The sequence below is a fragment of the Candoia aspera genome, chromosome 1, assembly GCF_035149785.1.
Source record: "Candoia aspera isolate rCanAsp1 chromosome 1, rCanAsp1.hap2, whole genome shotgun sequence".
NCBI lineage: Eukaryota > Metazoa > Chordata > Lepidosauria > Squamata > Boidae > Candoia > Candoia aspera.
In genome coordinates this window covers 173,156,603-173,173,185 of record NC_086153.1, presented here as the reverse complement: position 1 = coordinate 173,173,185, position 16,583 = coordinate 173,156,603, and the positions used below count along the sequence as shown (strand labels likewise).

The following is a 16,583-nucleotide window of genomic DNA, read 5'->3' as shown; positions in this document are numbered from 1 at the left end:
AAATATATTGCAATATTCACAGCTACAACGTTTGTTTGTTTATTTTCTGTCCCACCTTACTCCCACCTGTACTAGAAATAAACATATTAAATAATACTTAAGTTAGATAAGTATGTATAGAACTGTAACCGTTAACTGTTATAACAATATAGTATACTTTTTTCACTTCTTTAAAGCACTTTTTATGCGTTTTTTTCTTGAGAATGTATGTATTTGCATTGTAATTTTTTGTTTTGTTCTTTTTTCTTTTTCTGTTACTATTTAATTTAAAATAAAAAATTAATAAAAACATTAAAAGTATGATCTTTTATGTCCCAGAAAACAAACCCATAAGCCAACTAAGCGACCAATGAAACATCCATGCTAAGAACCAGTTAATTCATGGAAGTTGGGCCATTAATCAGATGAGAGCTGGTTTGATGGGATATTCAAATAAAAACGGTCAACAGCTCAGTGTGTTATCAGGGACAGATCTATGGGAAATATGGAAAAAGCAGAGAAGCAGAAAGAGGCAACCCTAAGGGGAAAGAGCTGAACTCCATGTTGGTATCAGGAGGCCAATAAGAAGCATCAGTAGTTCGGGAACAGAGAGCTTCATGGCAGCAGCTTAGTTATGAAGCATCTGTAAGGAATGCCTAAGACTAAATAAAAGACTCAGACTCTAAATCAAGTTTAAGCTCTGGATTTTATTTAGAATAGAATGCACACCAGTAAAAAGCTGAGAGTGAGGGAAGCGCGCCAAAAGTTGAATTAAATAGTCTCGCGCCAAAGAGTGCTCCACCCCCCCACTCCCCGGGTGTGCCCCACGAGTTCCACGGAGTGACAGGTCATCAAGACTTGATAGGTGAGAGGTCGTCCAGCCCCCTTCGCCCCGGGCATCGCCCTGGTTATCTTCCTGCGAGGTAATGGTCCATTACTGGGCGATTAGACCTCGATATTCCTCGAAAGCCCGGACGCACCCTTCCGAACCTCGCCCTGATCATTTCTTTAACAATGGTGTCAATGGTCGATTACCGGGCAATGAGACCTTATTGTTCAATAGATCTCCCAAACCCATTACCTTCTTTGTCCGGTTTATCGCCCACACCTCTCCAGTCATTGACACGCATCCGCGCTTTGTCATGCAGGCCGTTACGATGTCGCAAACATCGCAACGGCGATCATGACAGCATCTCTATGGATTTGCACTATTGCTCCTCTGAGGAACTAAACTTGTTTTGCCAAGAAATCTGTGTGAATCACTCGATTTGTGATTAAGTTCAAAGGAAATAATTTGGCTTTTGGAGAGGAATTTAGTGAACAATTCCAAGAGCATGACAAGGATTTTGACCTGTACTCTAACTACGAGCCTGCTGTTGTGAAGGTCAGGCAAGGCCACTCCACATTCACTGACAGCCAACTGCACTGGAGTTGTAATATACCATCAAGGTGACTGAGGCATGGCTTTGGATCACATACACAGGGAGACAGCCTCCCTTTCTGTTGGAGGGGAAAACTTTATCTCTTTAGACTGAGGTGAGAAAAGAAACAGGGTTTGTTCTACCTCTCCAACAGCTTTAAAAATAACTAATTGGAATCTTTAGAGATCTGCAGGGAAAGTCCTGGAAGAATTGAGACAGAAAGACATCTGTTTTGGGGAAATGCTATCTTTGAAAGGACAGATTTAAAAACTTTAGCTAGAAATATTGTGTAACATTTTTTTATTCCAACAGTATGTGTTTAAAATCTAGTATTTTATCTTTAGCATTTATGTCCTCCGTATAAGTTCAATAATGCCGTGTTTTATGCAACTCTGAATGTCTATGCAGCAGAGTTGCCTCTAAATTAAGAGTAGACTAGCATCATCTTATGGTCTGCCCAGAGCCTTATGCACTCCTTTGTTTGTTTTGAGATATCCCATGTCTCTACAATCTGAACAAATCCATCTTTTTACCTCCTTTGCTACTGAATGTTTGCTTCTGATTATATAAAGGCAAAAATATATATTTATATTATTTCTCTTCCTTTAAAAAAAAAAATGATTTTATCTATCGTTTGTGAAACTGTCTGTCTTCCAAAAGCAGGTAGGTAGGGGTGGATGGGAAGAAGGGCTGATTTCTCTTGCTGCACTCCTCAGTGCTACAGGGTCATCAGGTGATGATCTAGAATTCAATTATTTCTCTCCTTTTCTCCTTTTTAGAATGCCAGAAAGTGACACAGGTTGTAGGAGCAGGCAAGGTATTTCCTAGAACAGAGAATGGCAGTGGGAACTACCATGGAGAAGATGGAATTAGGGTTTATAGACCCAGAGGGCTTCTGCGAGAAAAATTTGAGACCACCAAACTTTCACTTTAAAGGCTTTCCCCTCTTACTGCACACATTTCCAGCCAGCTCATGCTATCAACAGTGTTCATTCCATGAACTAAGAGTACATAAACAAATAAAACATTACTTAATATTTGGAATATTTGTAGAGTATACTCCTCTAACAGTTCAGGCAACTTACAGAAATACAATTAAAAAACAGAAATATGACAAAACCAACCTAAAAACACTGTTAGAACAATATATTTTAAAACTCAGATATAATACTGTTAAACAATTAAAATAATTAAAAAGCCTAGGTTAAAAATAAGATATGCTTTGAGCTCCCTCCTAAACTGTAATCAGCAGTTTGCTCCAAAAAATGAGCCCTGTCATGGAGAAAGCAGAACTAATCACAAAGTCAAATGGTGAAAGGTACACTGCCGGAGACTTCCGGTGGGACATGGTGGACTGAAAGGCTGTGCCTGCAGGCTCAGCGGGCAGAACTGACAATGCGGCAGTTTTTTTGGGCTCAGGCAGGTTTTTCCTGAAGCCCAGATGTGTTTTCCAAAAAAAGGAAAACACCTGGAATCACCCCATCTGCCCTCCAGACAGCTGCTTGCAGCCAGAAGATTGCAAACAGCATTTGCGTTCGACTGGTAGGAGCTAGCTGGGAGGCTGGGACGTCATCATTTTCTACGCCACACTGTAGCCTTAAAGGGACACTAAGACCGGCCACCCCATTTCGAAATCACCCAATTTATATTTCTTTTTTAAGTACATGTACCCTAAGAGAGGCTTTCTACAGCAAGGAGAAGCGGGCTCTCTTGGTGCTTATCATTATTTTTGGGATTAATTTTTTTAAAAATTCTTTTTAAGTTTTGGACTTTGTTTTCCATCTAAATATTAAGGAGGACTGAGAGTAAATAATGGTCTCCCTGTTATTATTTTTCTATTAAATTTGAAGATATTAGCATTTTCCTACATGTTGAATCAGCTGTTTTGAACTTTCAGTTTTCTGCTTCTATTTTCCCTGGGGAACTGTCTGCTTATCTCACTTTTGCTTGTGTAGAAACATTCCAGAATTCTTTCATATCTTCGACTTTTGCTGGTTAAGCTCCTAGGGGGCGCCATAATCTACTGCTTGAGACATGGAGGATTTTAAACAGACTTCCTCTGACTTCCACCAAGATTTTAAACAGATTCTTTCTGACTGCTACCAAGTTTTTATGCAAGGTGTTCAGGACATTGTGGAAAATACGAGGTCTACAATGCATCATCTGGTTGGGGATGTCGTGGATGAAACTGAGGAATTTAACAATGACAGAAATGTCTCTTCTAAGAGTGAGATTGGGAATTCTATTGAAATGCTGGATGAAGATCGGATAGTCGAGTTGGAGTAATTTAAGGGAGAGAGCGAGTTGCAAGCCACAAGTGAAATTGATCTTCTGGTAGAATGCCAGGAAAAAGAAGGGGTTATTATGTATGGGAGGCTTTCTGAAGAGAAATCGGAGTTTTTGAGAGGGGCAGTTGGGCTGTTTGATCTTTTAAAGAAAAAAGCTCTGTGTACATTGCGGGGATTTGTAAATGCTCTGGTTTATTTTGAAGTGGGATAAGGGTTAAATAATATTTTTCTGGATGTTTTTTAAGGCTTGTCTGATTTCATTTATCTTTAATAATTTGGATTAAGATTATTAAGGTATAAAAATATCTACTTGGAGGGTTTGGGGTTTATTAAGATTAAGATAATTAAAACTGTTGTATTACTAAGTATAATGGCAGACAATTTATGTGCTTTTTAGTTTGATCTTTATTATAGCAGACAGAAATGTATGGAATAGTAGTAGGATGGAAATAATTAAATAAATTTTATCTTTGGTGGGGAGTTGATTACGTTTATATAATTTTTTTAATATAAGGGGAGTGAATAACTGTATTTAGTGATTTTTACAATGTGCTAATGGAATGATTTATAGAAATAATGCAATTTTGGTTTAATATAGAGTAAGGGATTGATTCTTCAGCAAAGGATCGTTACCTTGTCGTGGTGCTGGAGCTTGAGCACCTCAATGATGCCATGAGCTAAACCGTGAAGGGCCACCCAAGACGGGAAGGTCATGACAGAGAGGTCAGACTAAATGCGATCCCTGGGGAAGGTAATGGCAACCCACCCCAGTATTCTTGCCATGAAAACTAAATGGATCAGTACAACCAGAGATATGTCGGTATACCATCGGAAGATGAGACCCCCAGGTCGGAAGATGGTCAAAATGCTACTGGGGAGGAACAGAGGATGAGTTCAACTAGCCCCAGACGTGATGACGCAGCTAGCTCAAAGCCGAAAGGACGGCTAGCGGCCGACGGTGCTGGTGGTGAACGGCGAATGCGATGTTCTAAGGATCAACACACCATTGGAACCTGGAATGTAAGATCTATGAGCCAGGGCAAATTGGATGTGGTTATTGGTGAGATGTCAAGATTACAGATAGACATTTTGGGCGTCAGTGAACTGAAATGGACTGGAATGGGCCACTTCACATCAAATGACCACCAGATCTACTACTGTGGACAAGAGGACCACAGAAGAAATGGAGTAGCCTTCATAATTAATAGTCAAGTGGCTAAAGCAGTACTTGGATACAATACAAAAAACGATAGAATGATCTCAATTCGAATTCAAGGCAAGCCATCTAACATCACAGTGATCCAAATATACGGCCCAACCACAGATGCTGAAGAAGCTGAAGTAGAGCGGTTCTATGAGGATCTGCAGCACCTACTGGACAACACGCCTAAAAGAGATGTTATTTTCATCACAGGAGACTGGAATGCTAAGGTGGGCAGTCAAATGACACCTGGAATTACAGGTAAGTATGGCCTGGGAGAACAAAACGAAGCAGGACATAGGCTGATAGAATTTTGCCAAGACAACTCACTCTGCATAACAAACACTCTCTTCAACAACCTAAGAGACGGCTTTATACATGGACTTCACCAGATGGACAACGCCGAAATCAGATTGACTACATCCTTTGGAGCCAAAGGTGACGGACATCTGTACAGTCGGTAAAAACAAGACCTGGAGCTGACTGTAGTTCAGATCACGAACTTCTTCTTGCACAATTTAGGATCAGACTAAAGAGATTAGGGAAGACCCACAGATCAGCTAGATATGAGCTCACTAATATTCCTAAGGAATATGCAGTGGAGGTGAAGAACAGATTTAAGGGACTGGACTTAGTAGATAGGGTCCCGGAAGAACTCTGGACAGAAGTTTGCAACATTGTTCAGGAGGCGGCAACAAAATACATCCCAAAGAAAGAGAAAACCAAGAAGGCAAAATGGCTGTCTGCTGAGACACTAGAAGTAGCCCAAGAAAGAAGGAAAGCAAAAGGCAACAGTGATAGGGGGAGATATGCCCAATTAAATGCAAAATTCCACAGGTTAGCCAGAAGAGACAAGGAATTATTTTTAAACAAGCAATGCGCGGAAGTGGAAGAAGACAATAGAATAGGAAGGACAAGAGACCTCTTCCAGAAAATTAGAAACATCGGAGGTAAATTCCAGGCCAAAATGGGTATGATCAAAAACAAAGATGGCAAGGACCTAACAGAAGAAGAAGAGATCAAGAAAAGGTGGCAAGAATATACAGAAGACCTGTATAGGAAGGATAACAACATCGGGGATAGCTTTGATGGTGTGGTCAGTGAGCTAGAGCCAGACATCCTGAAGAGTGAGGTTGAGTGGGCCTTAAGAAGCATTGCTAATAACAAGGCAGCAGGAGATGATGGCATCCCAGCTGAACTGTTCAAAATCTTACAAGATGATGCTGTCAAGGTAATGCATGCTATATGCCAGCAAATTTGGAAAACACAAGAATGGCCATCAGATTGGAAAAAATCAACTTATATCCCCATACCAAAAAAGGGAAACACTAAAGAATGTTCAAACTATCGAACAGTGGCACTCATCTCACATGCCAGTAAGGTAATGCTCAAGATCCTGCAAGGTAGACTTCAGCAGTTCATGGAGCGAGAATTGCCAGATGTACAAGCTGGGTTTAGAAAAGGCAGAGGAACTAGAGACCAAATTGCCAATATCCGCTGGATAATGGAAAAAGCCAGGGAGTTTCAGAAAAACATCTATTTCTGTTTTATTGACTATTCTAAAGCCTTTGACTGTGTGGACCAGAACAAATTGTGGCAAGTTCTTAGTGGTATGGGGACACCAAGTCATCTTGTATGCCTCCTGAAGAATCTGTATAATGACCAAGTAGCAACAGTAAGAACAGACCATGGAACAACGGACTGGTTTAAGATTGGGAAAGGAGTACGGCAGGGCTGTCTACTCTCACCCTACCTATTCAACTTGTATGCAGAACACATCATGCGACAAGCTGGGCTTGAGGAATCCAAGGCTGGAGTTAAAATCTCTGGAAGAAACATTAACAATCTCAGATATGCAGATGATACCACTTTGATGGCTGAAAGTGAAGAGGAACTGAGGAGCCTTATGATGAAGGTGAAAGAAGAAAGTGCAAAAGCTGGCTTGCAGCTAAACCTGAAAAAAACCAAGATTATGGCAACCAGCTTGATTGATAACTGGCAAATAGAGGGAGAAAATGTAGAAGCCGTGAAAGACTTTGTATTCCTAGGTGCAAAGATTACTGCAGATGCTGACTGCAGTCAGGAAATCAGAAGACGCTTAATCCTTGGGAGAAGAGCAATGACAAATCTCGATAAAATAGTTAAGAGCAGAGACATCACACTGACAACAAAGGCCCGCATAGTTAAAGCAATGGTGTTCCCCGTAGTAACATATGGCTGCGAGAGCTGGACCATAAGGAAGGCTGAGAGAAGGAAGATCGATGCTTTTGAACTGTGGTGTTGGAGGAAAATTCTGAGAGTGCCTTGGACTGCAAGAAGATCAAACCAGTCCATCCTCCAGGAAATAAAGCCAGACTGCTCACTTGAGGGAATGATATTAAAAGCGAAACTGAAATACTTTGGCCACATAATGAGAAGACAGGACACCCTGGAGAAGATGCTGATGCTAGGGAGAGTGGAAGGCAAAAGGAAGAGGGGCCGACCAAAGGCAAGATGGATGGATGATATTCTAGAGGTGACGGACTTGTCCCTGGGGGAGCTGGGGGTGTTGACGACCGACAGGAAGCTCTGGCGTGGGCTGGTCCATGAAGTCACGAAGAGTCGGAAGGGATTGATTATGGAAATTTTTGTATAGCCTTGCTGTTAAAAGTTGGAAGTCACCTCTTTTTGTAACTTTGAAAAAAAAAATTATCTTGTCTTTCTACACTTTTTTAGTTTTTTCTCTTTTTTCTTTGTAGTTTTTTTGTTTTTCTGCAGCTTTTATCTTTGCCTGAAACTTAATAAAATTCATATAAAAGGTATACTGCTGGTTAAGTAAGGATGCAGGGTGGTGTAAGTTTGGGTATATGTGGTTCTGGAAACAGCTTGGTCCTAAAGTAGGAAGGCTTTATACACTGTGAAGAGCACCTTGAATTGGGCAGGAGACGTGCTTCTTAAGCCACAGATGCCCTGAGTTTAGGAGCACCTCAAGTTGCATACCATCTCCTTCAGAGGGGTACAAACTATTCAGTTGGATAAATAAGAAAATCTTAATCAACCTATCTTATTAATTTAAGGTCACTTGACTAGCCTTATCCCCATCATTAATGCTTTCAGATATCAGTTCAAGATTTCCAGAGACATATCAGGATACTGATTACCACTCTCAGTGTTTTCATGTAAATATTGAGTAGAACAGGAAAAAGAATGGATCGATGGATGTCACAGGATAATTATGACATTGGACAGGTGTCTCCTAGCTCTATCTTGTGGGATCTACATACAGTAAGAGAGTGTGTACTAGAACCTTTCCTGGCAGACAATCCAGGAGGATATCATAATAATACTGAAAAAGACTGAGAATTCCAACAAAATGAACAGGAATGCATTATAGTACCACTACCTATTTTTTTGACTCAGATTATTAACCCGAGTAAAAGACCACCTTGTAACTGATTCAAGACTTCAATCCTGATTGAAATCAATCCAAATAATCATTTTTCCAAAAATTCCTGGAATTGCAACACCATCAGATGCTGACCTTGCTAAAAAAAAAATTAGAGATAGCTCCATAATTTACAATCTATTGAGATATACAGTATATGTGCCATTTTATCAGATTGTTGTATGTTGCCCTGAGTCGCTTTTGGTGAGATGGGCGGCCATACAAATTTGGCTGGTAAATAAATACACACATACATACAAGCATGGCTTTTCAACAGGGAAAAAACTATTTGTATGTTATATGCAGAATGGAAATACCTTTTCTAATAAAGATTGGTTAACCAATCATCCTGTCAATTGCTCCTTGGCTACTTTTATTATCCCTTCAAGGAAGGTAGCAGACAAGTGGCTGCCCTCGGAATTTCGAGAATTCTGTTTGCATTTTTAGGTTCAATAAACAAAAAATAATTCCACAATCAGGATTATACTCCTTACTTCACCCAACCAGAGCTCAAGATTCTTTTTCACATCCTGGATTATATCTGAATGAGCTGATACTGTCTGGCATTCAAAATCAGCATCTTCAGTCCACAGGGATTGATTGTACCCCTCCAAAATCCTGCTGTTTGGGGCGGAGGGACAGAAGAAATAACTGCTATCATACGAAGAAGTCCCTTCTCCTTTCTGCCTACCATCTCCCTCTCAGATCATAATCCTCCTGATTCCTCCCCTCCATGCTGAAAATATATCTTACCTTTACTAAATTTTAAAAGAATTATTAGATAGAAACTATGTAGATATGTTTATTTAATATTTTACATGACTCCTTGGTAGGAATCATATAGCTGATGGGAGGGAAGGACAAGGAAATAATGCAATGAACTTTAGAACTGCTCATTTTTCAGTCCAGTCCAGTCTTCAACACATTGCCTAAACTTACTGTTGTCTTTGAGCTGAAAAAGAATGTCCCACCTGTGATAGAGTAGAAGAAAACTCTAACCCTCCAAAGCAAGCAGATGCCTTCAGCCCACTTTGTCATGAATCCCATGAATGCTCAGGTCTTATACTTACTTTTGAATGCAAAAATATCACTCTTGGTTTTTCCTAGCAAGGTGCATGTTTCAATTCCAAGTAAACTGCTCTATTTTTGCCACTTAGCACATTATCCCCTTGAATGAAGTTAACAACTAACAGTAAAACAAAACCTTATATCTGTGCACATGTTTTTCTCTCATGGAGGAAAATCTGAAGCATTGCATCTACTCAGTAGAAATAAAAGCAAGTCATATAATAATGGTAACAGATGTTGCCAGAGATGAGGTCATTAAGCCAGAGGGAGGATGAGAAAGCTGTGAACTACCATCTCAGTTGATTCCTGTAACTGAATCAGGAAGAAAGGACAATAGCTGTAGAGTGAAAGATACATGTGGCAACAGAAACTAACAGACCAAGTAATTACAAAAGTTGTTAAAGCACTGACTTTCGGCTGATAAAGACATTCCTCTGTATAGATTAGAAAGAATTAATTCTTAATAACTGATTTCACATTATGTTATTCAGCTTATTTAATCTAGTTTTGTTGAATAAATTACAATAACTGTGTTCACAAATCATACCAATCCAGAAATCACACAAAGCACAATGGAGGGGTTCACACAACTTACTACCCCAAAACTGCACAAATTACCCTCTGGCTTAACAGCATGTGTGAATCCTGCCATTGTGTTTCATGCAGCTTAATCCTCATCTCCAAGTAATTCATAGTAATATAGTTCCGACTATTAATTATTTCAGATTTTACAATCATGCACACAGGCATCTAGAACAATAGTTTCCAAATCAATTTTAAAGCTAGATAGGCAAAACTGAAATAATTCTTGTTTGGTAAGAGTGGGCTGCATGCAGACCAAGAGACACAGTCAGAATCTTTGTGTTCTTCACTTTTATTTTCCTGGAATATGCCTCCATCTGCATCCTCATACTGAACTGGACAGCAGGTTGGAGGCCAGGTCTTACATACAATATATTCTTGTAAATACATATTTAAGAGTTACTAGCCCATAAAAATATTGTACAATTGTGCTAGCTGACTCACAACTTAAATTTCTCTACCCCAGCCCAAACAAAGAAAGAGTTTATACCCATGGTTACCTTAAACAGTACTGCTAAATATGGAACTGACCTACCAACTAGAAAGACCTGGGTTCAAATTCCAGCATTCCAACCCAGACCCTACTGGATGGTCCTGACCTAATCAGTATCTTCTAGGCTAATCTACTTTACAAGGGATGGAGATATATATTAAAATCTTGTCCACCACCTTAGGTTATTTGGAGGAACTGTTGGATGCAAATTGTGGAAGAAAGAAGAATACACAAAAGCAACAAAATCAGCTAGTAAAGGGAACTTAAAATGTAGTTTATGCAAATTATTAATTGTATGTATTTCAATATAAAAGCAGATACTAGTTTTGTGCTTCTCCCATTATTGTCTTGATTCTTTTGTTCAACTGTCCTAGGTGAAACTACACCCTTAACAAGTCGACCTATTCTTGCCCTATTTACAGCAGCAGAAAAACATAGATTAAAAAACACACATCGGTACACGAAGGCGAAAAACTGGCTTGCTATCAGAGCCCTATGTATATCAAAAACAAAGAGGGCATATTCGGACGTGCCTAGATAATTTTTTTATGACATCCAGAACAAGGACAGTCACTGGGAAAAAGTATACCCATATGATACAGATAATGAGACACAACTCTAGACCCTTCGGACGCACCAAAGGGGATTTTATGCTCACGGTTATATTCTCAGACATACATCTCCAGAGCATATACACTTTGGCGCAAGGCAGGAGCCTATGAATACAGGAACCTTTACCTGGCTCCTAAGAGGTCCGCGCTGCAAAATGTGGCGCATTTCCTCCCCCGATCTTATTTCTGGCCTTGGCTCAATGACAGGCAAGAGACGCCGACGATTATTCACCGCTCTTCGACTTGCTTGTTTACCCTCGGTCCCTGTGCTCCCTTCAAAGAGCTCCCCGCGGCAGCCAGGGAAACGGAAGCCAAGAAGAAGGTTCCGGCGGCGCTCGCCCACGCTCCCTGCGGAAGCGGCGGTGGGGGACAGCCCACCACGCCTGACCCTCTGATTGACAGGTGTCAGCTTGACGGATTTTTGAGAGCAAGCAGCGCGCACATCCGTCGTATTTTCAGACCCGTTGGAATCGTATACGTGCACGTTGGCTCCTCCTGCAAACATAACGAGGGCTGCAAAAATCTGCGGGACCGTGAGAGGAGAGCAAAGAGAGAGAAAACTCGTCCCAGCTGTTTGACGGTAGGGTCAGGTCTTTTGCGGCCTAACCAAGCCATGGTCTTGCAACGACAGTAACGTCTAGAGATAGTCACCGGTGTGATAGAAGAGGAGACATACGGAGTGGCACTGATATCTCTGAACATTAGGGAGAGCAGGGATGTTGGTGGGCTATAGTAATTCTCCTGTGCCTGACTTTATATTGGCCTAAAGGTGTGGCTGTAGCCAAAGGGCACAGTTGTTGTCCAGGTGTAATAAATGATATGAAATCCTCAGAGAAATGTAGAATTTTAAGTTCTATACAGGTACACACTTTCTTTACAAGATAGTTGCTTTGGAGCCATGCCAGTGACTGTAAGCTTCAGTTACATTTGGGATAGAGGAAATCCTAGTCCTTAAGGTGCCATTCAGAGGCATGGATGCTGATGTAAGACTTATACCTGTATCCACTCAGGTGTGAGTGCTGGTTCTTTCTCCTTCTGTTTTTCTTCCCTAGTGCTACTCTTCCACCTCTGACAGTTCAGAACATATACAGGAATCACTTCAACTGATAAAGCTTTCATCACTTTCTTTGAGGATAGAGTTCATCTGATGATTTTGTGCCTGTCACACAGCTGTTATGTTAAATGCAGTACAGAGGGGTGAGCAAGGAAAAAGGTGGTCACATACCATTTTTGGGGTATATTTGTTGGCATGATCCTTTGAAACAGAAGAGATAGAATTCGATTTTGATCAGGTATCCTTCGAGCCAAAATGTATTTGCTACAGCCTCTCACAGAAAAAGAGTCTGCAAGGCATTAGTAGCAGACAGGCTAGATCCATGGCCATACTGGAGCAGAGTGTGAAGAAATGGAAAATCCTCTTCAGATGCTGACTGCCAACTTCAGTTTTTATAAATTCTTCTATGAAACGATTTTAAAATGTGAATAATTTTTCTGTCTCTAACTGATAAAGCCACGGTCTTCTACCCTTAGGACAATGTCATGGGAGCTTTAAATTCCTTAGGTTTTCTTCATCTGTGTTATCAGATTCCAAAGATGAAGCTGATTTTTCTGTGTCAGAACCTCTGATGCCCAGAAGGCCTAAAAAATGGGCCATATCCTCCACTATCTTACATGCAAAAAAATACTTGAACTAGCTTATCTAAAACTGATATGCATTTTGCATGAACCCGTATTTTGCTTAACCACAGTTTATTTTTTAAACCATAGTTTCTGGATTCGCACAATATACAAAGCCATAATCCATTATTAGAGCTTAGTATTTTGTATTTTTATTTATTATTCCAATTTATATTGCCGCCCATCTCATATATATGACTCTGGGTGGCTTACAAACAGTTAAAACAGTATAAAACAACCATACTATACAATAGTTTAAAACAAAAAAAAATACAAAAGTATATAAAAATCCATCATAAAAATTTTATAAAATTCGTAGCCGAGGTAATTACATCTACCAGTAACACTCAGTATAACCACTGTGGTGGCTCTACCACATTCCTGGGTGCTGTGTGAACAAGTTTAAATATATTTAAATATATTTCCTGCCAATATAAACCCAATGGAGGGATTTTTTTTCTCCCATCAAAAAAGCAAAAATAATGCCCCCAACTGCTTGCTGGTCTTTTACAAATAGAATGTTTGGAATGTTCAGCTTGGAGTTTAGAACTTCCCACTCTGCTATCAGCCAACATTCGCAATCAAATTTAGAATAGTATTAACCTATAGTTGAGCACCCAAGATAGTTTAAATGTTTTATAAGTAAATAGTGTAAGTGCAGCCTTACTGCTTACAACTGGGATGGTAAGCCTATAACCTATGAACCAGATTCAGCCCTCCAAAATCTGGCTCTATTAGGAGTTATTGCCTCAAAGAACAAAAAGCTACTGCTTTCCTGTCTTTTTCTATCCAAAACCCTTTGCAGATAGATGTTGTGGTCAGGGAAAAAAAATACACTGGTTATATAATTTAAGAAAGGCAAAACTGAAATACTTTGGCCACATAATGAGAAGACAGGACACCCTGGAGAAGATGCTGATGCTAGGGAGAGTGGAAGGCAAAAGGAAGAGGGGCCGACCAAGGGCAAGGTGGATGGATGATATTCTAGAGGTGACGGACTCGTCCCTGGGGGAGCTGGGGGTGTTGACGACCGACAGGAAGCTCTGGCGTGGGCTGGTCCATGAAGTCACGAAGAGTCGGAAGCGACTAAATGAATAAACAACAAAATATAATTTAGGACAAATTCCTGGTTTATTAGAGATTGATTGCAGTGGAATTATTTCATGATGAAATAATTCCACTGAAAAATGGCAGATGAAAAATATTTTCTTTCTTTTTTTCAGAAAAAAATGCATGTAGGTTTTTGCTGGAAAGATCAGTAAATAGGAGCCAGGAGCATTTTATGTTTTTTTTTCTGCATACTGTACATCAAATTTCTTTGGACATTAGTTTTATCTTTTGCTTCTAGTCTCCCTAGGAATTATTCTGAATTACTTCCATGGAGTGGGGGGGGGAAAGCAACATAGAACTAGCCCTTCGAAGCAGAAGAAAACCACCCACTGGAATTCAGCCCTCAATCCATTAGCTTTTCTTTAACACTCAGTATAAACTATGTTTTATTTCTCTTTTGGATGAGATGTTCCCATCTGTGGGCCCTTATGCCAGCAGGCTACGTCTTTCCCAAGCCACTTAGCTCAGGTCCTTTTCAACAAGGAGATTGTTTTTTTCAACAAGCCTTTCCTGGCACAGCTTCTTTGCTTCAGAGAAGCGCTCAGGCAGTGGGCATAGTTCATTCCCACTGCAGAGCCACCACGAACATCCACCTCTACAGAAAGAGGACTGCTGTTCTTCTGCTAATGGGATTGGCACCGTTTAGAGCAGTCTGCTAAGACATTGTTTGTGACCACAGCAAGAGAAACATTATTCAAAGGCCATTCAGGCCCTCCAAAGAAACGGCAGAGCTGAGTAATTATCAGAGGCTCTCCATTAATGAGGACATCTCTGTTCTTTGTCTCTGTTGCTTTAATAAAGCTCACTAATAGGGTTGGGGGGGAGGGGCCCACTAATGGTTCCCATTTTTTTTCCTTTACTCACTCCCCCACTCTTTCCCCTCCCTGTTAGAAGAAGTGGCTTAATGAAAACTGACAGCAGAGCCATAAGTTACCATACTGCATAATGACCTTTGGGAAAACCCAAGTCTAAATGTTTTCATTGGAAGATCTTTCATAAAGTTGAGGGAGGGGGTCCCAGCAGTTCTCCTTTGACCTGCCTAATCCCAAAATATATTGTAGTGGTACCTCAAAGGGAAATTTTCTTGGGGTTAAAACAAAGATAAGAAAAATAGACAATGCTAGATTTCTCAGATGAGCCCTGTTTTATGGCATTGCCCCTCTGGTGAACATTTGCAGGTTATGGACTGAACAATTCCTGGTCACATAAAGATTACAGTTAAGTGTCTGCGCACTCAGGTATTATCACTGAGTATAGCTCCTTGCTGAAAATGGATAGCACTTTGAACAAATATTATTATTTGAAAATCTCTGCAGCTAAGACTGCACAACTGATACCATCAACAGGAAAATGTTGTTACCTTGCCTTTCCTCTTTTTCCCTGGCGGATGCTTTGAAAGGCTATATTATGACTGGACTTCCAGTGGGGACATTGCGGGTTGAACAGCTGTGCCTGCAGGCTCAGCGGGCAGAACTAACAATGCGGCAGTTTTTTCGGACTCAGGCAGGTTTTCCTGAAGCCCAGATGTGTTTTCCGGAAAAAGGAGGACACCTGGAATCACCCCATCTGTCCTCTGGATGGCTGCTTGCAGTTAGAACATGGCAAACAGCATTCGCGTTTGACTGTATGTGGCTTTTTTCTTTAAAAAATTGAACAGCCCAATTGCCTCCCTCAAAAACTTCAACTTCTCTTCAGGAGACTTCCCATACATAATAACCCCTTCTTTTCCATGGTGTTCCATCAGAAGATCAATTTCACTTATGGCTTGCAACTCGATCTCTCCCTTTAATTTCTTCAACTCGACTATCCAATCTTCATCCAGCATTTCAACAGAAGTCCCGATCTCACTCTTAGAAGAGACATTAATGTCATTGTTAAATTCCTCAGTTTCATCCACGACATCCCCAACCAGATGACGCATTGTAGACCTTGTATTTTCCACAATGTCCTGAACACCTTGCATAAAAACTTGGTAGCAGTCAGAAAGAATCTGTTTAAAATCTTGGTGGAAGTTAGAGAAAGTCTGTTTAAAATCCTCCATGTCTCACGTAGTAGATTATGGCGCCCCCAGGAGCTTAACCTGCGAAAGTCAAAGATAGGAAAGAACTCTGGAATGTTTCTACACAAGCAAAAGTGAGATAAGCAGACAGTTCCCCAGGGAAAATAGAAGCAGAAAACTGAAAGTTCAAAACAGCCGATTCAACATGTAGGAAAATGCTAATATCTTCAAATTTAATAGAAAAATAATAACAGGGAGACCATTATTTACTCTCAGTCCTCCTTAATATTTAGATGGAAAACAAAGTCCAAAACTTAAAAAGAATTTTTAAAAAAATTAATCCCAAAAATAATGATAAGAGAAGCTGCTTCTCCTTGCTGTAGAAAGCCTCTCTTAGGATATGCGTACTTAAAAGAAATATAAATTGGGTGATTTCGAAATGGGGTGGCCGGTCTTAGTGTCCCTTTAAGGCTACAGCACCGCTTGGAAATGGTGGTGTGTCCACCTCTCGGCTAGCTCCTACCAGTCGAACGCGAATGCTGTTTGCGATCTTCTAGCTGCAAGCAGCCGTCCGGAGGACAGATGGGGTGATTCCAGGTGTTTTCCTTTTTTCCGGAAAACACATCTGGGCTTCAGGAAAAATCTGCCTGAGCCCGAAAAAACTGCCGCGTTGTCAGTTCTGCCCGCTGAACTTGCAGGTACAGCCGTTCAGTCTGCCATGTCCACACTG

General features: G+C 40.5%; 1 protein-coding gene across 2 annotated transcripts in view; it reads right to left on the bottom strand.

Moving 5' to 3' along the window:
- Positions 1-11,308, bottom strand: part of PLEKHM3 (pleckstrin homology domain containing M3) — a 94,943-nt gene extending 83,635 nt beyond the window's left edge. For both annotated transcript variants that reach the window (XM_063317934.1, XM_063317935.1), the window contains exon 1: positions 11,195-11,308. The gene's annotated coding sequence lies outside the window, so the exon portion shown is untranslated. The remainder of the gene's footprint in view (positions 1-11,194) is intronic.
- Positions 11,309-16,583: the final 5,275 nt, after the last annotated feature.